Raw genomic sequence first — 26387 nt, 5'->3', positions numbered from 1 at the left:
AGAGATGCTTTTGAACTTGCTGATGAGGTATTTTGATGTGCATGTGATGGGACAGGTATGAGGGCCTTTGTAAAGGGCCAACACATGGTATATGGGCAAGAAATTACTTAGAAGTGAACAAGAAGCTCTAAAATGACTGTGCTGTAAGACATAGGGAAGAGTCTGACACTGAGGGCTTGTTTTTGTTCTCCTCTCAAACCCCCAGTTCGGAAGGACGAATGAACAGTATTTGAGAAAGTAAATTTGGTTACAAAAGTAGGGGAGACAGAAAGGAGGGAAGAGGGGTATCAGGGGAGGAAAGGGGACAGAAAACCAGGGAAAGAGAAGACCTGAGAAGAGAGAGGAACAGACAAGAGTCAGGAAGACAATGTCAGAAGACAGGAAGAAGGTGGCAGGAAAAAGAGACAGGAAAAAGGTGGCAGAAACAGGAGGCAATGGCTAGGAAGAATAATAGAGACAAGGGTCAAGAAGTATGTGACAGGGACAGACGTGGCTTCCTTAATGAGCCTGGTCTATCTTCTCTATGCACGAAACAGCCATGGCTCAAGTGTCACTATGTATTCCAGAAATGCAAGAAATCTTATGACCATCTGCAGACCAGTACTAGTGAGATTTCTCATTAGGCATCCCCCTCTCTTATGGATGCCATTTGGCTAACCTGCCTCTTGCCTTCTGTCCTAGAACACTATTTAAACTCACATTTTTGGATTCTGTTTGTGTGTGTGTGTGTGTGTGTGTGTGTGTGTGAAGTTTAATATTTTTGTATAAGAATTACAAAGTAGAATACTGGCTTTACTTTAAATCATGGACTACCAAGCCCCAGATTAATAGCTGACTTTTTTTCTGGCAATTCTGTCCCCTCTTCGAGGAAGAGCTGGGAAGTCTATCTGTCAGAATACCTTTCTGGCTAACATTGTCTGAATATTCATATTCTAACATTCACAGGACATGATGCTTTTCTTAAAAAAATCTCATATTGGAGGGTGCTGTTTATAAACATAGTACTTGTGCTTACATGCCCTCAACTTAACTCTGATATCGTCAACAGAGAGTTTAGCAAATGACTTCAGTTCAATTCCTAATACAGTTGGCAGACTAAGTATCCCCTGTGGATGTTTGGAAAACATACTGAGTGTGGGCAATGGGCTGCTTCAAGCATGTTGAGCGAAGCCAAGAGACTGCACAGAAAACATCCATTTGTTAACAGATCTATTAATTTTAGAGATAAAGAAGTTTTAAACATATATCTGTGTTAGAGTTTCATCATTGTGAGAGCATGCCTGAGACAATCAACTTATATAAAGGAAAGCTTTCTTTTCTCCAGTCTTAGATGATTCTATTCACCATCGATGGGCCTGTTTCTTGAGCTATTCCTGGTACACTCATCAAGGCAGGCATGTGTAGCAAAGGACTTCTACTTGAGAGAAAGGAGTGTGGTGTCACTATCTCCTTCATACACCTCCAGTGATATGGATGCCTTGCCCCAAGGCTCAGTCCCTCAAGGTTCCACCATCTCCCAATAGTGTTAGCCTCTTACAATTTACTCTTTCCAGAGACACTAGCAAGCTCTTTTTAAAGATGAACACCAGATCATGTTATGCTAGACTGAAAACCCGTCAAAGGCTTTGCGTTGAATCTGCTTGCAAAGTCTCCTCGGATGGGAGTATGGCTATTTTTTCCTGATCAGTAAATGTAATTTATCTGGCCAAAGAACTTAATACTCTCTTATCTTCTTGACTTTTTCCTTGCTGTCCCACTATCTCCATAGTCAGCTCATTTCTATGTTACTCTACACAAGCTAGTATGTGTGTGGTACTTGGTTATTACTCGTCACTCATTGCCTGGATCTCCAAAAATGTCAGTTTTGAGATGGCAGGGATCTCATGTGTCTTATAGCCGTATTCTTGTATCTGTAGTGCCAAAAAAAAAAAAAAACAAAAAAAAACCAAACAAACCCACCCCAACTCTGTCATCTGGGGTGTGCTTACTAATAATTGGAGCAGTTACTGCCATGTATGTCATGGGTCATTTGAGAAGACTAAAACTTTTCTTTCAGTGCTGGGTACTGGGGATTGAACCAAGGGCCTGGCACATGCTAGTGTTCTTCCACCTTGTTATAAACCAGCCCCTCTTTTTTATTTCACTGGGGACAAGGTCTCACGACATTGCCCATGGTGGCCTTGAGCATGTGTTCTTGCCTCAGTCTCTTGAGTAGCTGAGATTCTAAGCCTGTGCCATGAGGCCTGGCTTCTGTGTTCTTAAATGCAGATGTTTCAAAGGATATTTGCTGAGATATTGTATTATGAAAAGGTGGGATAGGAACAGCATAGACAGAACAAACAGAGCTGGAAGAAACACACCTGGCAGGCCAGCGAGGCAAAGACTCCTGTACTGCAAACTGATAAGGCTGAGGAGCCTGGGGAATGACTCGAGCCACATCTGTACAAGTCAGTTAGATGAGGAAAACTGAACACACAGGCATGATCTACTTAACCAGACCAAGTTAGGAAGAGCTCTTACAATCATCAATCTCTTCCTTGTTTGGCTCCAAACTGATTCTTTTTTTCCCCCTCAAATAACCGTTAACCACAAATAATTAAATAACCATTTGCTATTCAATCCTCAGATTAATTTTCTCCACTTTTAAAACTTCTTACAAATGAATTATGTACTATGTATTTACTTTTTGGTTTTCACTCAACATCATGTTGGCGAGAAACATCTGTATTGTTCTGTATGGTGAATATATATGCAAATACACATATATATACATATACATATATATACACACACACATACATACACACACCTATATACATACACACACACACACACATATATATATGTATATATATATACACACATATATATATATGTTGTATCCAAAACATAATTTAGCTATCATGCTCTTAATGCACGTCCCTGCTGATTTGAGTTCTTACCCATCTGACCTGGTTCACTTTCTGTTGCTATGGCAAAGAGAAAAGGAATTTGTGTGTGCAAGGGTTTATCTGGCTTCCAGGTTATGGTCCTTCATCAAGGGAAGTTCAAGGCAGAAACCTGCAGGCAGGAGCTGAAGCAGAGGTCATGGAGGGATGTAGCTTACTGGTTTGTTCCCCATGGTTTGCTCAGCCTGCTTTCTTACACAGCCCAAGACCACCTGCTTTTGGATGGTACCACATGCAGTGAGCTGGGTCCTTCCAAATCAATCATCAATCAAGAAAATACCTCATAGACATACCCACAGACTACACTGGTGAAGGCAATTTGTCAAGGGAGGAATTCATGCATTTCCCAAGTTACTCTGTTTTGTGTCAAGTTGATAAAAAGTAACCAACATAGCATGAAAATTAATATTTTGGCAATTGTTATCATGGTGTAATTTATTCACATCTCTTTTTGAAGAAATACCTGCAAGTGGAAACACCAGGCCACAGAGGTTTTTTTTTATATTTATAATACTATATTTATATAGTATTAGCTTAGTCCTTTAAAATCTTTCTGAAGTGGTGGTATTTGTGTCTCTTTATGTTCCCACAAGTCTTGTTTGAGAGTCTCTGTTACATATTCTTGTTAACATTTGATATTGTGGTTTAAAATTGTTGCCATTTGGGTGAGAGTATAATGTTATCTCATTTCTGTTTTAATTAAATATCCTCAGTAACTAATGAGATTAAATATCAATTCATGTGATTATCTTCAGATCTTTTGCAAACCGCTGTCTACATTTTTGTCCTATTTAAAAAAATGAAAGGGCTGGTTATTGTTCTCCAATTGATGCACAGCTCTTGCTTTTCTTTTCTGAATCCAGACCTGTCCCCTGGTTTGTGCTACCAGCATTGTCTTATATTCTTCTCAAATAGTGTATTTGGATGATTGGAAGAAGATTTCAATTTTTAAAAATCGATTTATATATTTGTAAGAAGTTTAAAAACAAAATTAGTCTAAAGGATTAAATGTCAAGGTAATGGTTATTGGGGAGAAAGAGAAAAAACTTAGTCTGGGGCCAGGCAAGGAAGAGATTGGAATTCCAAGAGCATTTGATGCCTTGGTTGACCTAAGTGGATCACAGCAATGGATTATGATTACTGCAAATCAATGAAAAGTAAAATAAAACCAGTCTTTGGATGTTTGTCTTTCAGAGGTAGGGAAATGAATAAGAGGGCATAATTATAGGGTTTTGGTTTTTTTTTGGTGGGGGGAGGGAGAGAGAACACAGCCATACAAAGGTAGAAGAGGAATAAAGGATCAGGAAGGGCTGAATGGGGTGGATGATAGTTGGGCAGGGTAGAGGATGGAATAGAGGAAAAAATAACTAACACTAAAGGCTTTCTAAGAAAGCCACATGGAAACCTGCTTCTCTAGAAGTTTCCTAAAATACAGTACACACATATAAAGAGTATAAATAGTTATCCTACAACAGCATGACAGCAGCCCTTGTACTCTATAGGCTAACTAATTAAAAAGCCCATTGTAATGAATGGGGTAGCTCTTTTGATGTCCCATAGACTGTCATTGCTCTTGGTAACCCCCCAGAACTTGACAGCAAGGCCTTATTGAAGACACCACACATAAAAACGTGGAGAAATCATACTAGCACTAATCTGGTCATCATAATTGCAGGGTTTTTTTTTTTTTTTCGTGCTGGAAGATGTAGTGCACACTACTGTAGAGGAAGGTAGTGCTCGATCTTATACATCTTTGATTCACACGAGGGACGATAAGAACCAGACTGGCAAGATATGCTCACTGGTTTAATGGTGGCCGAAGTGTTGTGTGAGTAGCCATCACTTTTTGATTGAATTTAATGCCCACTCAGCGGGATGGAACTTGTACTTGGCACTGTTATCAAGGCCACAAACCTGTGGCTAGACAGGTCAGAAATCCCAGTGGAGAAAATCACTATACTTACTGTGCAAAAGGGACATAGTATTAAGCCAACTCCTAATGATTTGTCCTTCTACCTACAGATCAGTGCATCTCTCAAACCTCTTTAGAGGTCTTTACAGTAGATGATGATTAACACAGAGACCCACAACTGTTTAAAGTGTAAAGAAAAAGGGAGTGGGGAATGCTTAGCCATAAATGAGGTATCAACATCACACCTGATGTGGGTGCTTCGGCTCCTGGGTGAGGCCGGGTGGACAGTGACAGAAGCTTCCCATTGCCCTACTACTATGAGTGTCCAATGTTGCTGGCATACCATGTGACACAAAATAGAAGATCCTAGCAAACTAAGGAGACTCAGATTAGGCCCAGAGTAGGGCAGAGGCTGCTTCCTCCATCTTTCCAGAAGTCCCCTCAGGTGTTGGCAGCCTGACACCTCCCTATACTGACAGTGGGATAATTGACTACTCCAGAGCTCCTGCCAATTTCCCATTGGTCCAAAGGCTGTATAAAGAGCTCATGCTGCTGTAGTGTGCAATACAGTATATCTGTGCCTTGATCTGTTTCCCAGGTTGGTGACTCTGCCTCTCGCCCAACTCTTGGATAATGATTCCCTCATACCTCTTCCTTCCAGAGGTCAGAGATCATTGTGGATGAAGGTGCAGACAAATTGTAAGATCCAGAAGTAGTGGATGAGTGTCAAAACTGGTGTTTTCTGAAGACAATATGGCAGTTGTACATATAAACTCAAATTGATTATGACTGCATACTTAAGGACCTGTGTGGGTTCAAGCTAGAGGAAAACCCAGCATGAGACAGGGAGATGGGCACAAAATCTTATCCCTAGCTGAGTAGCTTCTAGTAATTCGTATCTTTCATGAAAGGGAGATGTGGTCTTTAAGGCATAGTCTAGATAGTTCTAACATGCTGTAGTGGACTGCACATCCAAGTATACATGGGCAGTACAAATTGGACTTGGACTTAAAAATTGAGGACTAATTGCTTGGTTAACAAATGGGACATAGATCTGGGAGCAGTTGGAGGAAGTGGGTGAGTACTATTAAAATACAGTGTATGAAATTCTTAAAGAATTAGTAAAATTTATTTCGCAGTTTCATTTACCCCCACACACATACAATGTACTTTGGTCAAATTCTCCCAGTATAGTTGCTAATTTCTTCTGCCTTCCACTTAACTCTTTCTTCCCCACCAGTCCCCTTCCTACATTTATGTCTTTGTGTATGGGTTTTCTTGAATTTAATTAAGACTGCTTGCTTTAGCATGAATGTTCCCTGCTCCCTTGGAAAATTAAAACCAACTTATCAGTTGGTATAGAATAATGGATTATGATTTCCTACCCTCAGCAACCATTAACAGTCAATAAGTCTTTAAGGAAGGGTGGAGTCTTATGAGCTTCCTTGTCTAAACACAACAAAGTATTGCTGTGCCCAGTCTTGTGCAGGTAGTTCCTGCTGATCTGACTTCTTGAGTGCACTATCCATGCCCCGTCCAGAGGAAAGCATTTCATGGCCCTTGGAAGTTTTCAATTTTAATGAAGTCCAACTTTCTGTTTTCCTTTATACATGCAATTTTCTGTTCTTTATTATCATGGCTTATGTGGATCTTCTCTCATGCAATCACTGTATTGTTGGACTCACAATGCAGTTACAACCCATTAGACATGCTTCTGTGCATTTTGTGTGAGGTGCAGAAATCAATTTCTTGTTGTTTATATGGGTATTCAGCACATTGATTTAAGAGATACTCCTCTCCTCCATTCATCAGTGCTCTTTTATGAATGAGCTATGGATCTTTGTGTGAGTCTGAACTCTCTCCACTCCATTCATTCAAGTCTCACTCTTACAGTAACAATACACTAGTTAGAAAGCTCTCCAGCTCATTTCTTTCTGTTTTGAAATTGCCTTGGCTGTTTGTAGTCCTCTGCATATCTATTTAATTTTAACATCAGGATGGTAAGTAACACACACACACACACACACACACACACACACACACACACACACGTGCACAGAGTGGGGTCATTTCTTGCTAAGATGTAGAGATTGCTTTCAATAAATTATTTGAAAATTTCCATCTCCATAGTACCTGTACTTTTTAAGCTATAAAATTTTATTGGGGTAATTTTTAATTTGTCCAATGTTGTTTCCTTGCTCTCAGTATAGACAACTCATGCATATTTCATTTAATATAAATTCCAGGGCATTTAGTATTTTGAATGAAATTATAAGTGCAATAATATTATTGATTTCAAAATTTGTTTTCTATCAGGGCAAACAGTTGGTTTGGAATAATGGTTGGCATATGACTAGTAAGAATGTTCCATTTAAGAATCCTGTTTGGGCATGTTTCTATGGTATAATCATTTTTTTCTGCTTTTTTCTGCCATCAGAATTTCTATGGTATAATCTTATGTTTACCAATAATCAGTCTATTTCTTTAATACTTTTGCATGTTAGTTTTTCTCTTGCCTTGTTGTCTTGGCTAAAACATCCCCCAGTATAGCTGCTAATTCCTTCCCCCTTCCACTTAATTCCTTCTTCCCCACAAGTTCCCTTCCTACCTTTCTGCCTTTATCTGTTCTTTTGAATTTAACTAAGACTGCTTGCATTAGCATGAGTGTTTGTTCCCCTGTCCCTTGGAAATAAGCAATTTACTATGGATATACTAACATGGATTATGATTCTCCTACAGTCAGGCAACCATTAGCTGTCAATAAGTTCTTAAGGAGGGTGTGGAGTCTTATGAGCTCCTCATGAAGGTGAAGGATTTTGATAGATATCTGTGTCTTAGTCAATATCTAAATGTGAAAATTTTCAGCACTTATGACCAAATTTAAATTTTCTATAGAGTTTTTCAAATTTCCTTTGGCAGGTTGAAGAGAAAGTTATTTCCATTTTCTAGTTTGTTAAGAGCTTTTAAATATCATAAATTTTTATAGAAATTTTATTAAATGAACTTCTCAAATCTACTGGGACAATAGGAATTTAAAAAATTATTGTGCTAATATATTAATTTATATTAATTGAATAGCACCATTTTTACTAATATGTGTTTGTGGGATTAAGCTCACTTGGCAGTAATGAATTACTATTTTATGCATTGCATAATGGCTTGCTAATATTTTCTTATATTTTGCTTATAATTTTCCTCTTAGAATTTATGTGATGCTAGTCATACACAATCAACAACAATGTTGAATGAATTTCTATAAATCTGACTTGGAGGTTTTAAGATGTATTCCTTCATAATGTAGTTTGGTCATATACCTCTATTTTTTATTAATTATTTTATTTATTACATTCTAAATGCTACCCCCTTCCTTGTCCCCCCTCCATGAGTTCTTCATCCCATTCCCCCTACCCTTTGCTTCTGAGAGGGTGCTCCCCCATCCACCCACCTACTCCCACCTCATTCTCCCACCCAGCATCCCCCTTCCCTTGGAGCATCAAGTTTCTACAGGATTAAATGCATCTTTTCCCACTGAGGCAGTCCTCTGCTACATAAATGCCGGGGGTCATGGACCAGCCCATGTATGCTTTTTGGTTGGTGGCTTAGTCTCTGGGAGTTCTGAGGAGTTCGGGTTAATTGATACTGTTGTTCTTCTTATGGGGTTGCCATCCCCTTCAGCTCCTTCAGTTCTTCCCCTAGACCCCGACCTCAGTTCAATGGTTTGCTGTAAATATCTGCATCTGTCTCAGTCAGCTTATAGTCGAGCCGCTCATAGAGCAGCCATGCTAGGCTTCTATCTGCAAGGACCACATGGCCTCAGTAATTGTGTCAGGGTTTGGTGCCTGCGTATAGGATGGTCAACTTGGGCAAGTTTCTGGTCATCTTTTCCTTCAGTCTCTGTTCCATTATACTCCCTCATTTCCCTCAGCCTTCCAACTGAATCTTTTCTCCTACCCTAAACATTTTATTCTACCTTGATGTGATGTGTGTGTGTGTGTGAGACTCAATGGATTTAGTTAGTTTTGTTTGCATGATCATGGGTGGTAAGAGATTATTTTCTTGAGCAACACAGTTAATGGCTTCCCCACTAAGAAATAGAACCATCAACTTAAGTAACCACTAGCCACCTAATGCTCCTTAGGGAGATCTAGGGCTACATGAGTCCCTCCTCCACCTGTGACTGGCTTAGGCAGGGCTTGTGCTGTACTGAATCCATGCAACAGCCATGCCATGTCCACAAGGGAGCCCCCAAGTCTCTGGCTCTTCTGTTCTTTCCATCCTCTATTTTCTCCAAGCCTTGGTGAGGGGATGTATCTGTGAATATTAGCGCATTATCCACACTTAGACTAGTTATGAGTCTCTGCAGCCACTACCACTCACTGCAAAAAGCCTCTACACTTTTCTTTCTGGATAAAGAGAGAGGTGTTTTGAAAATGTGGAGTCAATTTCTGGACAATAAAATGTGCAATCATATTCCATATTTGTCATCAGTTTTGATGAGCTATGTTTTTCTAGGACTGGGTCCATTTAAATCCAATTGGTTTGAAGCTATTTATTATCATTTTGTGTCTATAGAATTCGTGGGACAGACTCTTCCCAACCATCTACATTGCGTCCCCTTTACTTTGATCTTTGTAGGAAGCTGGACTCTTTTTAAGAGAACAGTCTTTGATTTTGCTGTTCCACTTTGCAGGGTTACTCTACACATTCTTTACAGATTGGAAAAGGTCTGTGGAATGTTTATTGCTGATCTGCAAAGTGGCAACTGTTGGAAAGTGAGGATGCTTATGGAAACATTATGGTATATGAACCCTTCTATGTAATTGGGTGTTGCTATGGCATCCAAACACATGATTATTCCTGAAGTGCTTCTATTTTATGCAATTATTTACAGGGAAATTTCAAAACATTTTGAAATCTTGGAACACTGACAACATGTGCCTTGAATATATCTATATATAAATACACACCTATACTTACTGTGCGTGTATGTCTTTGGTTTTAAAAGTAAAAGTTTGATGAAATATAAGGCAGGTAGAGGTCAACCATCTGTGTTAAATAGTTGAAATTATCCACAGAAGGACAAAAATAAATGAGAGTTTGTAGAAGAAAACATTAGAGGAAATGGAGATGATCTTGTGTTTGTCAATAACTTTTATGGTATAATGAAACATTACTTAGTCTCCAAAAACCACAATAAATTGGTTAATTAAAGCTGAATAAAGTCATGAGAATGAAGGGACAAACAACCCATTTATTTATTTTATTTATTTTGTGTGTATGTGGGGAGGGGATGGTGGGTGGAGAGTGGCTAAACATGCCAAGGTGTGGATGATCAGAGGACAGACTTGGTTCTTCCCTTCTACCATGTTTGTCCCAGGTACTGAATTCTGGTTATTAGGATTGGTGGCAGATGCTTTACCCTCATAGCCATTGTGCTAGCATACTTTAAAAAAGGGAAAAGATATTATTTTAAGTATTTATTAATTTTTCTTGGTTTTTAACTTAAGTTTTAGAAGAATGGCATATATGAATACCATATTTGTATCATTTCTACTCCCCCACTCCCCCTACTCAGAGAGAGGAAGTCAGCTTTCTCTTAAGTCTATGACCTCATATTCTTTAATTACTATCTTTAATATTTTTATCTGTAATTATCATCACATAGATCACTTATAATATACCATACTATATAATACAATATATCATGTATATCATAAAATATAAATAGCATATGATATAATATGTAATATATAAAATATAAAATAGTTATAATATTTACTATATATGATAATAAAGAATATGACATCATAGATTTAAGAGGAACTATATATATAATATGCTGAGCTCATTTAGTGTTGCTTATATATATATATACATGTTTTAGAGCTGACCACTTGCTCTTGGATAACCCAGTTAGGGGACTTGTTCCTGGTGAAGATTGATTCTCCCTTTCTTAGAAGTAGGTAGGCTCTGACAGTGCCCAACTAATACAGAAGTAGAGGCTCACAGCCACCCATTGGACTGAGCACAGGGTCCCTAATGAAGGGCTAGAGAAAGGACCCAAGGAGCTGGAGGGTTTGCAGCCCCTTAGGATGAAAAACAATATGAACTAACCAGTACCCTCAGAGCTCCCAGGGACTAAACCACCGACCAAGGAGTACACATGGTGGGACTCATGACTCCAGCTACATATGTAGCAGAGGATGGCCTAGTCGGTCATCAGTGGGAGGAGAGGCCCTTGGTCCTGTGAAGGTTCTATGCCCCAGTGTAGGGGAATGCCAGGGCCAGGAATCAGAAGAGGGTGGATTGGTAAGCAGAGGGAGGGGGAATGGAATACTTTTTTTTTCGGGGGGGTGGGAAACGGGAAAGAGGGGAAACAGGGAAAGGGGTTATAATTTGAAATGTAAATAAAGAAAATATCTAATAAAAAAAGTAGGTAGGTAACTGCATGTTGATATGTGCACTTTTAGAACAATGAATTACTAAGCTTCCTGAATACATAGAAGCTTAAATATATGTTCCCAAGTGAAAGACACTAATCAGAAAAGGCTACAATATATGATCCGAACAATATTTTATGCTGTAAAAGTTAAAACTATGGAGACATACAAAGATCACAGCTTTCTAGGTAGAAGGGCTGAATAATTAGAGCACAGGGAACAGCTCTATAAAATACTGTAATAGTAGAATTGTGTCATTATACAGTATTCAAATTCATAGACTATAAAAACTCAAGAGTGAACTCTATTGTAAACAAAGTAGTGAGCTGATACCATTTCAATATAAACTTACGACTGTTAACAAATCAAACTTGGATGTTGGCTATGGATGCTGGATGTTGGATGCTTAGTGTGGATGTGTGTTTGTGGCTATGGGGAGAGAATGTAAAGGACTTGTAAAGGACTTCTTTGTACCTTCCATTCAGTTGTGCTGTGAACCTACAAGTGCCTTAAAATAAGTTCAACTTTAGAACTCCTTGACTATATGGGTAATGGGAATAAATCTGAGATAAACATAAAATTTGAACTAAATTTTTCTTTACCTTCCATGTCTTTAGAGAGGCAGTGTGTGCTCTGTATCAGAAGTACTCATTGAATCCCAGCTCTGTCATTTGCCAATGCTATGACTTGTGAATGTGACTTGAACTTTCCATTTCTTAGTAACCCCATTTGTGATCTATATCCTGTATATCCTCCTAACAATTTCACATTATTGGCAAGGTCACATGACCTAACATCTACAATTAACATGAAGAATGGTATGCACATTAGGAGTGGTCAGTAAATAGGAGCCAGTAATGACTGTAGCTATAATGGCGACCCTTACAGCGCTGGTTGTTGCTGATGCTCTTAATTGTGGTTATTAATAATCATAGAAGGTTCTGTTTGTGGACAATACACTATATTTATAAAGGAGTTAGGTAAAATGCTTTAAATACAAGAATTTTTATATTTGGTATTTATCATACATTTGTGAATTAATGGAGAAATACATAGATGTTATAATGATTACTTCCTGTGACAGAAAAGAAAATGGAGTTTTCTTAGCCCAGTAGCATCTTAAGACCATAGTGCAGTATATCTCTATTCTAGAGCAAACATAGAACAAATGCTCTAAATGAAAAACCTTCCAATAAAAAGAAATAAAAGCTCAAAAATAAAGTAGAACCAAGCAAACATAATCCGTGAGTTTGGAGTGCAGGACGACATTGATGATAACCATAAGTTTTTTTGTCAGAATGGAAAGCTACAATACTGGCCAATAGATATATGTTTCTAAAGTGGAGCTAAGGAAGTATAGAAGATGCCTGAGAAAAATCACATCAAACTAAGTGAAAAGGAAGCCAGTGGTAAGAATCCAAAGAGAAAAACAGACACAGAAAGTTGAGATGAATGTGTTCATTACAATTTTAAGGAGAAAATGCCCTAACAAATATTTATGAAATCTATTGTAAAAAGCTCAAATTTTAAACTATTTTATTTTTAATTCTGAGTGTATTTACGTGTATGTGTTGATGTGGATACATGAGTACAGGAAATAGCTAAGGGACAAAGTGGGTATCCTCCGGGGATGGAGCTATAGGTGGTTGTGAGCTGCCTGATACAGATGCTGAGAACCAAAGTCCAGTCCTCTACAACAATAGTGTATGCTCTTAGAGGCAGGCAGATTTCTGAGTTCGAGGCCAGCCTGGTCTACAGAGTGAGTTCCAGGACAGCCAAGGCGACACAGAGAAACCCTGTCTCAAAAAAAAAAAACCAAAATAGTATATGCTCTTAACTCCTGAGCCATCTCTCCAGTGTTAAGGCTCAAACTTTTAATTAAGGAAAAGTGATATAGAATAATCAATCCTGAGATTAAGTCTAATTAATTTAGTAAATATCAAGTGGAAGAGAAATCAATGCTATGGAGAAGGAGCTGTGAGAGGCTGGATTCAGTTTATTTCACTGTACCATTTGATTTTAAAATAAAGCAGACAAATGTCGATAGATTTTCACAGGAGTAAAAAGTGACACATCTTTTATCCTGTAAGTGTTTTGTCTTTCATGGGAAAAAGAAATGTCTGTGTTGTAGTTTGCTTTCTGTGGGCTGTGATAAAATATCCTGACCAAGAGCAACCAAGGGAAGGAAAAACTTGCATGTCTGACACTTCCAGGACAAGTCCATCCCTGAGGAAAGTCAAGGCAAGAACACAAGACGTTGGTCTAGAAACCATGGAGAGATGCTTCTAACTGGATCAGTCTCAGTCTCACCCTCGGCTCAGCTATCTTAACACAGCCAAGATTACATTCCTAGGGGTGGTGCTTTTCACAGTGAGCTGCACCCTCCTGTACCAACTAATAATAAAGACAACCCCAAACAGAGATATGCTGAGTGTGCGTGTGTGTGTGTGCGCGTGTGTGCGCGCATGTGTGTGCGTGCGCGTGTGTGAGTGTGTGTATGTGTATGTATGTGCTTGTGTGTGTGTGTGCGCGTAGGTGTGTGCGTATATGTGTGCATGTATGTGCGTGTTTGTGTGTGTGCACGCATGTGTGTGCATGTGCGTGTGTGTGCGAGTGTGTGTATGTGCGCATGTGTGTGTGTTTGCGTGCATGTGTGTGTGTGCACACGTGTGTGTTTGTATGTGTGTGTGTGCGTGTGTGTGTGAGTGTGTGTGCTTGTGTGCGTGTGCGTGTTTGCATGTGTGTGTGTGGTGCACATTCATATGGTCGCTTTCATATGGTCGCTTTCATATGGTCGCTTTCATATGCTTGGGCACATGTGTTTGTGTGAGTGTGCATGGAAATGTGTGTGCACATGCATGAAGCATTGGCTGTCATCCTTGACGGTTTTCCAGCTTACATATGGGGACAGGGTTTTTCACTGAATCCGGAGATCACCAGTAACATCACCAGGTAGCTTGCTCTGGGAGTAACTCTGATTCTATGGCATCACAGGTGTTGCCAGACACCCAGGTGTTTTGGTGGGAGGATCAATAATGAAACAGATGTCTGTCTGTTGATGCTGGGGTTACAGGTAGGCCACCACACCTGCCTGGCTTCCCCGTGGTTTGTAAGGATCCTACTTCAGTCCTTCTGCTTGCACAGTAAGCGCTTTGCCCACTGAGCCATCTCCCCAACTCACACAAGGCATTTTTTAACTCCCACATCTTAGAGGGGTGAAGTAATTATACATTCTTCTGAAGCAATTTCTTGATGGTGAAATCTATCAACCAGCTAAATGAAATGAAGTAGAGGCTTCAGGGATGGGAAGCAGCCATATAAAAGTTCTGGAGGAACAAATGAATCTGTTTAAATATGTAAGTAAAGGAAACTATGGGGGGGGGGTCTTAGTCGCAGGGAAAAAATATCTGACATAAACTTGACAGTGTAAAATGATGAAGACAAAACTGGTGACTGCAGAGATGTTAAGGATGGGTCAGAAACTTAGGAGAGAGTAATAGCTTCCCTGTCTCTCATTGGCTGGAACTTGGAAGATACTGCCCAAAGTGAAAGTCTATACACAGAGGTAGAAGCACAGCATTTAAAGTTTATTAAAGACTCAGGACTGAGAATTACTCTTTCCATGTCTTTGAAGAACGGTGTTGGGATTTTGATGGGGATTGCACTGAATCTATACATTGCCTTTGGTAGGATGGCCATTTTTATTATGTTAATTCTGCCAGTCCATGAGCACGGGAGATCTCTCCATTTTCTGAGATATTCTTCAATTTCTTTCTTGAGAGACTTGAGTTATTGTCATATAGGTCTTTCACTTGTTTGGCTAGGGTTACCCCAAGATATTTTATATTATTTGTGGTTACTGACAAGGGAGTTGTTTCTATAATTTCTTTCTCAGCCTGCTTATCCTTTGTATAAAGAAAGCCTACTGATTTATTTGAGTTAATTTTATATTTGGCCACTTTGCTGAAGTTGTTTATCAGCTGGAGAAGTTCTTTGGTAGAATTTTTGGGGTTCAGAATTCTCAAACACTGGGCCATCAACCAGGCAGCATATACCAGCTGATATGAGGCCCCAAACACACATACAGTAGAGGACTTCCAGGCCTGTGTTCATTCAGAGGTGATGCACCTAACCCTCAAGAGACTGGAGGCCCCAGGGAGTTTAGAGATCTGGTGGGGTGGGGGCATCCACGTGGAGACAGGTTGTGGAGGAGGTGTGGGATATGGAGCAGTCAGAGGGTGGATTGGGGGGCAGGAAATGGAATATGGAGTGTAAAAAATAAATTAATTTATAAAATAAAAAAATAAGTAAGCAAACAAACAAACAAAAGACTCAGGACTGATAGTACCTCCTTCAAGTTGTCAGATTGCAAATTAAAATCAACACTAAAAAAATGTAAACCTTAATAAAAAGATAGCAAGTGATGTAATATAAAACAGAAGCAGTAATGTAAAAATAAGATAAAACAATATAATCCACTTTTTAAATTTATTTTAAATACCTGTTAATTAGAACACAATTATGCCATTTCCCCTTTCTCCTTGTTCTCTCCAGCCCCTCCTATGTCCCTGTTCCCCATCCCTTCTACTTATATACTCATGTTCTCAAATCGATAGCCTCTTTGGTTATTATTATTAGACACACAGACACATATACATGCCTATATAAATATAACATAAACAACCTACTGAGTCCATTTATGTGTTTTGAGTATAAGGTTTCATGGTTGACTATTTTGTATTGCATAACCAATCAGGGGTCTTATCTCTAGGAGGGGCTAATTCTCCCTCTCTCAGAAGGCCTGTAGTTCATTGTTAAGGAGTGGGATCCCAAAAGACTTCCTTCCCTCTGCATTGGTCTATTGATGCTGTCATCGTTTTGGTGTTGCTTATGCAGCAGTTTCTAAGAAAGTGAGTTTCCTGGCATTCTGGCTCTTACAATTTCCCCTTCCTTTCTTCCTTGATTTCCTCTAAGCCATAAATACAGGAGCTGTGTTGAGGACATATCTGCTGGGGTTGGGCTCCCTACAATCCGTTGATCTCTGCATTGTGCCTTATTATGGTTGTCTTTTTCTGTGTTGATCTCTATTTCCCTTAAAGAGAAGCTTTTCAATGAGGAATGATGACTACCCTTATCTGTGGATATAAGTATAAAATTGAGAATATATTATGTTGGAATTATGCTGGTCAAGCAAAGTGGCAGTAGTGGATCCTCTTCCAAGATCTATGACCTCACTAGTAAGTAATAGCCAGGTTTCTAGTATAGGCATGCTTTCTCTCATATTGGGTAGGACTGATGTTCGTGTTCACTGGTGGGACTTAGATAGCTGTTGGTATTGCAACATTATGGTTATCTTTCCATGCTGGTCATTGTGGTTCATAGATGTCACAGCTGGGTAGGGGTCTACACAGAGCACATCCCCTTAACAAAAGTGAAAAGCATATAGGGTTACATTTGAAGAAAAATTACTCCAAAATTTAATATAAATCAATAGGCACAGATTTTTCCAGGCATATTAACACATGTGGATGAATAATTGATGAATAACTGGGACTTAACTATAAATACTATAATGTATAACTATAAATATTATAGTATTAAATGTTATAATTTGATGAGTTACAAAATAGCATCACCTGAAACAAAAGCTTAGTACTCAAACAGCATTTACTGCATTGAAAGTGAAGTATTACCATTACCTTTTTACTACTGGCTATTAGAACATCATAATATTTGTGTCTCAAGTGAGAGTAAATAAATGAGAAATTGACAAATACAACAGGCAGTTTCAGCCATGCACTCTTTATATCCCATGACAAGTTACATAAATAAAAATGATCCAATTCCTGTTGGTTCTTCACTAAATAAATCACAAGGGTGATCACAGACAATCTCTTATATTTTTGGTTGTGAGCCTAGCTTTTAACGGCTGAGCCATCTCTCCAGCCCAATCACAGACCGTCTCACATGATGGTTATCCCTTTCAACTCCATAAAACAATTTAAAAGTTGACCTTACTCTATTTTATGAAAAGCCCCCAGCAATTTATAGGAGCTTTTGTCTGTAGTTTTGGCATGTTTTCCCCAAACCATGAAATAGCATGAACCAGAGATTTAAAACCCCCAAGTTAAGGGATGAGAGTTCTATTATTAGAGAGACAGCATGAAAGGGGGCCCTTTTGTTATCAAACTGGTCTTCTCATTGATATTTGTTCTGAGTACAGGTGTCTGAGCAACTGCTAGCTATAGTCAGTTCTACCACCTTCTGGTAAAGAAACTAAGGAAAACCTGGATTTATAGGTCACCTCTCTCTCATATATATATATATCTCCAATATGCATTAATTATATAAACTAATTAATAATTAATTAAATAATATTAACTAATTAAATAATAGTGTATAAGGACCAGATGGTATACACTTAAGCAAGCTATAGTGGATGCTTTTCTGATGATGCACCTGTTATCTGAGACTCACATTAGTAAATAAGGACATCTTTCTATAAGTTATTAATGTAATTTTATTCTTTGCTTTCTTTGAGTGATATTGCTTTTCACACATGGAATTGTGGGTACTGGGCAGCTTTTTCTTTGATTTATCATAACAAGAGATTGTCTATTTAGTTGGTTTTTCTGACCACCATCCTAACTTTCTAAAATCTTTTCTACTTATCCTAGAGTATTGATTCTGAAAACTGTGTTTGATTAGCCCATTTTTTTTTTTTTTTTGGCGGGTGCCTCCCTAATTCAGTAGATGACTGATACATAGCAAGGCTACACACATGTATAGATTTTCTACTTGGAGAGCCTCCATTCAGGTTTTGGTTGATGGGACTTGAACTCAGGACCTCTGGAAGACCAGCCAGTGCTTTTAACTGCTGAGCCATCTCTCCAGGCCCTCCATTCAGTCTTTGGATTGCTGAACAACCTATCCCCTCTCTGCTGACTTTGTCTGGGTGTTACTCTGCTTCTGTGACATCACAGGTATTGCCTGATACCCAGATTTTTTTGAAATGAGGCTAGATTATGAAATTTATTTATAGTTCACCCTTTAATGGCCAGAGCATAACAACCTGCACTTTCTAGAAAGTCGCCTTAGTAGAAACAGGAAGGACACTGGATGAAGGAGAGGAGGTTGCTCCTCCATCATGACATAAGCCTGTCATCAGTTCCTCAAATGAAGGTTTTGTCAGAATTCCATCCAAGAATCTCCTAAGATGATCTTAATCTAGGAAGGTTCAAGCAAACCTTTCCAGATGTCCTAGTGAAGAAGGGGCCTTTGACCTTTGAGTCCTTCCAGTGTGTTATCACAGTAGGAAAAATGACTCCAGCTTGTCTTTGTTAGTTACTAGGCATATGAACTGGCTTTTTTCTTTCAGTTAGAGTGAGTCACACAGCGAAAGTACAGAGTGGAAATGACATTATTGTATGCAGCTACAACCATAGACTAGGGCAGTTCCTCCACATTCACACCAGAGCATGTGGTATGCAAGAATGGCCCTGAACTCACATGAGCTTTCAGCCAGAGGCTCCCACAGGTCAGTCTGGCAGCTCCTGTTCTTGTATTTACTGAGAGTAAAACACACTGATTTTCTATCTTCCTGAGTTGCTTCTGAAGATGAAACAGAGTTGCTATTAATATGTAGGATGGTTCTTTCTTAATTTCCTCTAGATAATTCCTCACAGACATATCCTGTTTGTTTCAAGGTGATTTGAAATCATATTGAGCTGACAACTAGCCATCAAAAAAAAGCATCTTCATTTGGATTGAGACTGTACCTTAGGGCTAGTGCTTATAACACACTGTATAAGGATGTGGTAATTAATATTAAAAATAATTAACATTTTAATACCAAAAGTCTGTCAGTGCTAAAACCAGATGAGAAGATTTCCCAGGTAGGTGGATTTGTTAGCACAATATGCTGTCAATCATTTCTCATCTTTCTCTTTGGTTCCCCTTTCTAAATTTATAACAACGAAATATTTAAAGCTGGCTTAATTAAGCTTTGTGTTTTAGGGAAATCTGCCCTGAGATAATCATTCATCTCAGACTCATAGAAGCAATTTTTTAAGAGATCAAGAGAAGTGTTGACGATAAGGGGTTATTTAGTAGGATCAACAACAGACATCCATGTAAGAACCCTTCATTTTCTGTCATTCTGTAATGCTTATTGAGCAGAGTTGGTTTCAAATGCACAGGGGAACATATGATGGGCACTCAGGAGAACAAGAAGCAGTGACCGCTATGTATGTCATCTAGGCCATAGTATGAAATATACGTAAGTGTGCTGAATACTAGACCAGAGAGATACAATTTAGTAGTGGGTGGGGAGGGACAGAGAATGGAGGGATAGAAAGGGGAAGGAGAGAGAGAGAATGTCGTGATCCCAGAGCCAAGAACCAAGAAAACCAATGTTCGAAGTGAACTTGAAAAATAGCCATGATTTTAATATACAGAAATGTGCAGGAAAACAGCATTGGCACCCAACTATCCTCCTGAGGACCCTACTTGAAAGTCAACCCCATTTCCAGTTAGACATTCCATGCTGGCCAGGAACAACTCTGGTCTCTGTGTTCAGGGTCTGCATGGTTCTATAGTTCCAATCCTGTGCTAGGTGAAAGAAACGACCTTCTTAAGACTCAAGGCTGGTGGATCACTGAACACAAGTGACTCAGACCATGGAAGCCATCTGTTCTGCTGCGCCCCTAGCTGAACATTTGCTCAGCCACCTGCTCCTACCAGCTGTCCATTACATTGGAAGTCATACTTTTCTTGTGAAGATGTTTGTCACACAAGTACTGATTAATTTTTCATTTCTTAAGAATATTAGTGCCAACTGAGGGCATGTATTGTGCGTGTATCTATCTCTATGTCTGTCTGTCTTTCTATCATCTATTTATCTACCTATCATCAACCTTCTATTATCCATGCATGTAATTTTATATCTATATCCATATATGTATCTATCTGTATATATAAAACATATATTTATACATTCATATACTAAATATATTTATACTTTTTATATTTATACTTTATATTTATACACTAAACATAAACAGTAGATTTGTAGTGTTATACTAGTCACTGGTTTTACTGAAGTCAGTTTATATCTCTGGACTTATTTTCTCCACCTGAAAATGTGATTATTGGCCTTGGATTTGCCTCTGTCATCTACAGCAATTGAGAAAAGAAATGAATCTCATGGTGTTGCCTTGAAGTTGGCTTTGTTTGTTTACATGAAGACAGATGTGTCTCATTCGTTGAACAAGATTTGGTTCTATAAATTGAGCTATGGAATATTTTCAGCAAATTAAAATAATAAATATTTTTTATATTTTTATTCAAGCAAGATATATTTCCAGTGGCAGAATCTGAGGACCCTAAATCTTAAGTGAATAAACTTTTTAGAATTTCACGCCTAAAGCAATAGTTTTGATTACTTCCTATTATCAATGTTTGAAATATGACACACAATAATAGAATTTACCTGAATCCAAGTGTCTTATATTATCTCCTACACTACTACTTAGAATTAATCTTACAAGAGAAAACAATAGACTTCTGGGTGGCCTGCTATTTAAAATAATGCAGTTCTCTTTTAGTAAGGGCCTGGGAGGTTTTATAGCTATAGCAAACATTTAGTATTCTTGGTCACCCTTCTTTATGGATCATGGGCTTGTAAACTGCAGGACCCTCTTGGAGAGTAAATTGGCAAATATATTAGAAAAAAACCTTAAATACATTCACATTTTTGACCCAGTAATCCCATGGCTGGGAATTTATCTTCAGGCAGTAATCAAAGATTAAAGATTGATGTCTGATGATGGCTATCACAGCATTCTTATAAAACTCAACAATGAAAACACCCTAAATGTCAGATCACAGGGAGTTGGTTAAATAAATTATGATGCCTCTGTATTCAGAATTCTGTGTGGTCATTACAAATAATGTCCTCAGTAAAGGTTTCTAAGGCTGTTGGATAATACATTATTAAGTGACAAAGGAACAGCCATAGAGGAGGTCTGTGGTGGTTTGAATAGGAATGGTCCCCGTAGGCCCATAGGGAGTGACACTATGAGGAGCTGTGGCCTTGGGGGAGCAGGTGTGGCCTTTTTTGGAGGAAGTTTATCACTGAGGGCAGGCTTTGAAGTCTTGGATGATCAAGCCAGGCCAGGGTCTCACTCTCTTCCTGCTACTTAGGAATCAAGATATAGATCTCTCAGCTCCCTCTCCAGCACCATGTCTGCCTGCATGCCACCATGCTTCCCATCATGATGATAATGGCCTAAACCTCTGATCTATAAGCCATCCCCAATGAAATGTTTTCCTTTATAAGTGTTGTTTTGGTCACGGTGTCTCTTCACAGCAGTGAAACCTTAAGAAAAGGTCCCAATTTACTTTAGAAACAAGACGATTAGTATATACCATAACAATGATTATGTTTGGTAGGAAAAGTCTTTGTTTTTTTTTTTTTTTTTTTTTTTTTTTTTTTTTTTTTTTTTTTTAGCTTTTGGTTTTAAGAGACAAGGTATCTATCAATATGCAGTCAAGGACAGGTCTGGAACTCAAAGTATAGCTCAGGATGGCCTAAAACTTTCCATCCTCCTTCTTCAACTTCTTTCTGAGTGCTAGAATTACAAGTATGTGCTATCATGCACAACTTATTTTCTTTTTAATACCATTATTTATGTTTTATATGCTACTAGTATCTTCAGAAATAGCTCTTTGTTTCTCTTTGCTGGCAAATACTTCATATTAACCTCCACCCATGTTTCTCTCCTAATTCTCACAACCTCCCCCAGGCTTGCTTTATACTGATTGTCAGTATTCCACAAGTTAAGAAACTTCATTCCTCCTGCATATTCAGAAGGTAACCTAACTCATGGAGTGGGTTCTCCCTAATCTAACTCTAAACAGCCAAATATGAATGAATACAAAGCTATCAATGGACTATGGTCACCCAATAATTCTAATCCTGTTGATTAATTGGAAATGGGAGCTAGAAGGACCCTTAGTGATGACAACTTCAAAGTAGCTAGTGCCACTTTCCAAAGTCATATAGTCAAGATTAAGACTGATAGTGGCAAAATAACACTAGAACTAAGATCGAGCTTCCTGACTCCCCATTGCCATCTAAGTTGCTTTTAACTGTGATCCAAAGTCATCCTCTTACTGTGAACAAGGTGCTTTGAGATTTAACAAGGCACCTTTGATACTAAGTCATTTCGAGCAGTGGTACTTGAGGAATCTTCTGGAGATGCTCTAGGTTGGCTGTCAAGGGCACATTGTTAAGAGAGGTACCTCCTTTCTTAATAAACTTTAAGGGGGATATAAACTAAATATAATGCTGAGGATGTGGGTCACTACTGCTGAATTTTTGCTCTCCCTCCTTTACGTAACCTTTACTGAAAATATTTTAATCTCACCAAAGACTTTGTTATTGTAACAGGATTTGTTGGCTATTTTCTAAGTAGGTGGCTGCTAGTCTAGTTCACTTTCTGTTGTTGTGATAAACGCACAACCAAAATCACCTTGGGGAAGAAAGGGCTTATTTTCTCTTATAGGTGAAACCTATCATTGATGGATGACAAAGTAAGAACTCAGGGTACCAGCTTGAAGCAGAAACCCAGAGAAACACTACTTACTGACTTGCTTTCAGTGCATGGTCAGTGTACTGGCTGGTTTTGTGTGTCAACTTGACATAAGCTGGAGTTATCACCGAGAAAGGAGTTTCAGGTGAGGAAATGCCTCCATGAGATCTAGCTGTAAGGCATTTTCTCAATTAATGATTGAGGGTGGGAGGAGCCCATTGTGGGTGGTGCCAACCCTGGGCTGGTAGTCCTGAGTTCTATAAGGAAGCAAACTGAGCAAGCCTGGGGTAAAGCAAGCCAGTAACATCTCTCCATGGCCTCTGCATCAGCTCTTGCTTCCTGCCCTGAGTAAGTTCCAGTCCTGACTTCCTTTGGTGATGAACAGCAATGTGGAAGTGTAAGCTGAGTAAACCTGTTCCTTCTCAACTTGCTTCTTGGTCATGATGTTTGTGCAGGAATAGAAACTCTGACTAAGACAGTCAGTTACCTTTCTTCTACAGTTCAGACCTACCTACCTAGGGAACATGCCACTCATAGTGGTCTGGGTTCCCCTACATCGGTTAGAAATCAAGAAAATGCCCCACAGACACATTCACAGGCTAATCTGAGGGGGACAATTCTTCAGATGAGGTTCCATCTTTGGAAACAAGGTTGAGAACCAGTTTTAGCCATCAAGACCTTCCAGGCAGGAACTCAAGCAGTCTGTCAACATATTTATAGTCAAGAGTAGGGAAAGACAAGTGAACCTCTGTTTCCAGTTGCTGCTTCAGCTCTCCTCTAGCTCTCTCCTGTTCTGTAGAATTGAGGACCCTCTCCCTAGGGAATGGAGCTGTCTGCCCTGTTCTGAGCCCTTGTACATGAATTAAAACTCAAGATAATTCTTCCCAGGCATGGTCACAGGCCAAACTGATCTAGGTGATTCTTTAATTAAAACGTTTCCCCCAGGGGGATTCTAGGTTCTGCTAAATTGACAGTGAAAACTAACCAACATGTTCGTATTTCCCAGATACATTGAGATTACCTGTGGGCCTTGTCCCTTCTCTGAATGGATCTTCTTTTGTGTGCAGACAGTTGCCCTTTATCTGTGTCCCATACTATCTGCTGAATGACTGCAGCAGTTTACATACTATAATATTTGTTATCAGCACTTAAGGTAAAGCTTCACTCAAGCTCCCACCAGACAGGGTGGTATACTTGCATTATACTACTGAAATCCTATAATCCTATGTTCTCTCTCTCTCTCTCTCTCTCTCTCTCTCTCTCTCTCTCTCTCTCTCTCTCTCTCTCTCTCTCTCTGTCTCTCCCACTCCTCTCTCTCCCAGGGAATAGTCTTTCTAAATGTTTCAGACTATGTCTCCTATTTATTTCTTGAGTAGTTATTTTTGCATTATGTATTTTCTATGTGAAATTTTTTTCTTTTTTCTTTTTTTAAATTGGATATTTTATTTGTTATCCCCTTCCTAGTTTCCCCTCTGTAAACCTTCTATCCCATCACCCCTTACCCTGCTTCTCTAAGGGAGCTCCCCAATCCACCTACCCACCCACTCCTGGTTTACTGCCCTAGCAATTCCTTTACACTGGGGCATCAAGCTTTCATAGGACCAAGGGCCTCCCCTCCCATTGATTCCAGAAAAGGCCCCTTCAGCTCCTTCAGTCTCCCACTGGGGACCCTGTGCTCAGTCTGATGGTTGGCTGTGAGCATCAGCATCTGTATTGGTCAGGATCTGGCAGAGCCTCTCAGTAGACAGCTGTATCAGGCTCCTGCCAACAAGTACTTCTTGGCATCAGCAATAGTGTCTGGGTTTGGTGTCTGCATGTGGAATGGATTTACAGGTGAGGCAGTCTCTGGATGGCCTTTCTGTCAGTCTTTGCTCCACTCTTTGTCCCTGTATTTTTTTTTTAAAGTTTTATTGCATTATGATGAGAAAAGTTACATGATTTTAATTTATCTGAATTTGTTAACATTTAAAAACATATTTTAAGTAAATAGAATTAAATCACATTCTTGTTTCCCTTTTGTACCCCAACTCTTCCCAGAGAGTCCCCTTCAATACATACAATATTTTTTTTGTCATATTCTTTAAAATTTATAAAATATACAACAATAAGAATGAGTATTATAAAAGTTGTTTGATATAAAACAATTAATTAAACAGTCTTATGTAGATGCTTGTCTACAGCAATACTGAAAATACATGTTTTTCTCAATATAAATTTTAAATAACTCCAAACATTAACTGTATATTTCAAAATAATACATCACTACTAGTATTTTATTAAGTGAACATAAATATATAAAATCTTTTTGTTTGTTTGTTTGTTTTGTATTTAGGAGAGGTTAAAATCTTGGCTCTTACTGTGGTACAAGCCCAAAATAAGAACAATTTTTAGACATTGGATTTCATTGTAATAAGGCTGTATTTCAGTGACCTTCATATCACCAAAGGAGTTTATCTCCATCGTAGCTATGCTGAGAGTTGATAGTTCTACTGCGCCAAGGAATGAATTGTAGGCACGATTTTTGGATACAGACTTCCTGCTATGGTCAAAGCTATTTGACTGGAGTGAGTGACTTTATTCTCAGCCCACAGAGAACAGGTTACATTCATTTAAGAAATGGTGTGTGTATTAAGATGGTCTATTCATAAAGTCATTCACCAACTGTTTCAATGAACAATGGTTCTGCTTGGAGGGTGGCACAGACATTAGGTGAGGGTAAGGATCTGGTTCATTGGCTGTGATAATTTGGAAAAGCATTCATCTCAGAGAAAGAGTAACTTATAAAGTCCTCTTCTTCAAACTTGATACAAGAGTTACAAATGTCAAGCAAAGCATTCAGTCTCACTTTGTTGTTCTCTTACAAGACCCCTCCCAATTTAATTGTCTACATTTCTTTTGGGTACATAAATACTTTTGAAATATGTAATCTGTTCTGAAAACTATATATATATACTATAAAAACATGAAATAAATAATATCACTAATAGAGAGGCTGAGATAGGAGAAGCAAAATATCAAGACCATTATGTTGTACACAGTAAGACACTGTCACAACCAAACAAACTGAAAGTGTTTATGGATTGTACAATATTGGACATATTTCTCCAATTACCAAATTCAAAAGACCACCGGATGACAATCAACAAATTTCTAATTCCTCATATTTTTGGATTTCAATTGATTAGGATATGTTGATAATATTAATTTTCATACTAAGATATTAAGAAAAAGTAATTGTTACTTCCTGTTGTTTTTGTTGTAAGAGGTGGAAGTAGGTTTGTGTGGATTTGTTGAAAGATTACTTTCTTGCTTCTTCTAGGGTGTAATTTTGCTCCTTATGTTGATGTTTTCCATCTATTATACTTTGTAGGGCTGGATTGTGGAAAGATATTGTGTAAATTTTGTTTTATCATGGAATATCTTGTCTTCTCCATCTATGGTAATTGAGAGTTTTGCTGGGTATAGTAGCCTGAGCTGGCATTTGTGTTCTCTT

At 38.6% G+C, this 26387-nt stretch overlaps 1 long non-coding RNA gene across 4 annotated transcripts in view; it reads left to right on the top strand.

Annotated features, from left to right (window-relative positions):
- LOC116069107 overlaps positions 1-26387 on the top strand; it is a 160257-nt gene that overhangs the window by 47878 nt on the left and 85992 nt on the right. The gene's annotated exons all lie outside the window — the stretch shown is intronic.

The sequence above is a fragment of the Mastomys coucha genome, unplaced genomic scaffold, assembly GCF_008632895.1.
Source record: "Mastomys coucha isolate ucsf_1 unplaced genomic scaffold, UCSF_Mcou_1 pScaffold22, whole genome shotgun sequence".
Lineage (NCBI taxonomy): Eukaryota > Metazoa > Chordata > Mammalia > Rodentia > Muridae > Mastomys > Mastomys coucha.
The sequence above is the reverse complement of the archived record's forward strand: the minus strand, read 5'-3'. Positions and strand labels throughout refer to the sequence as shown.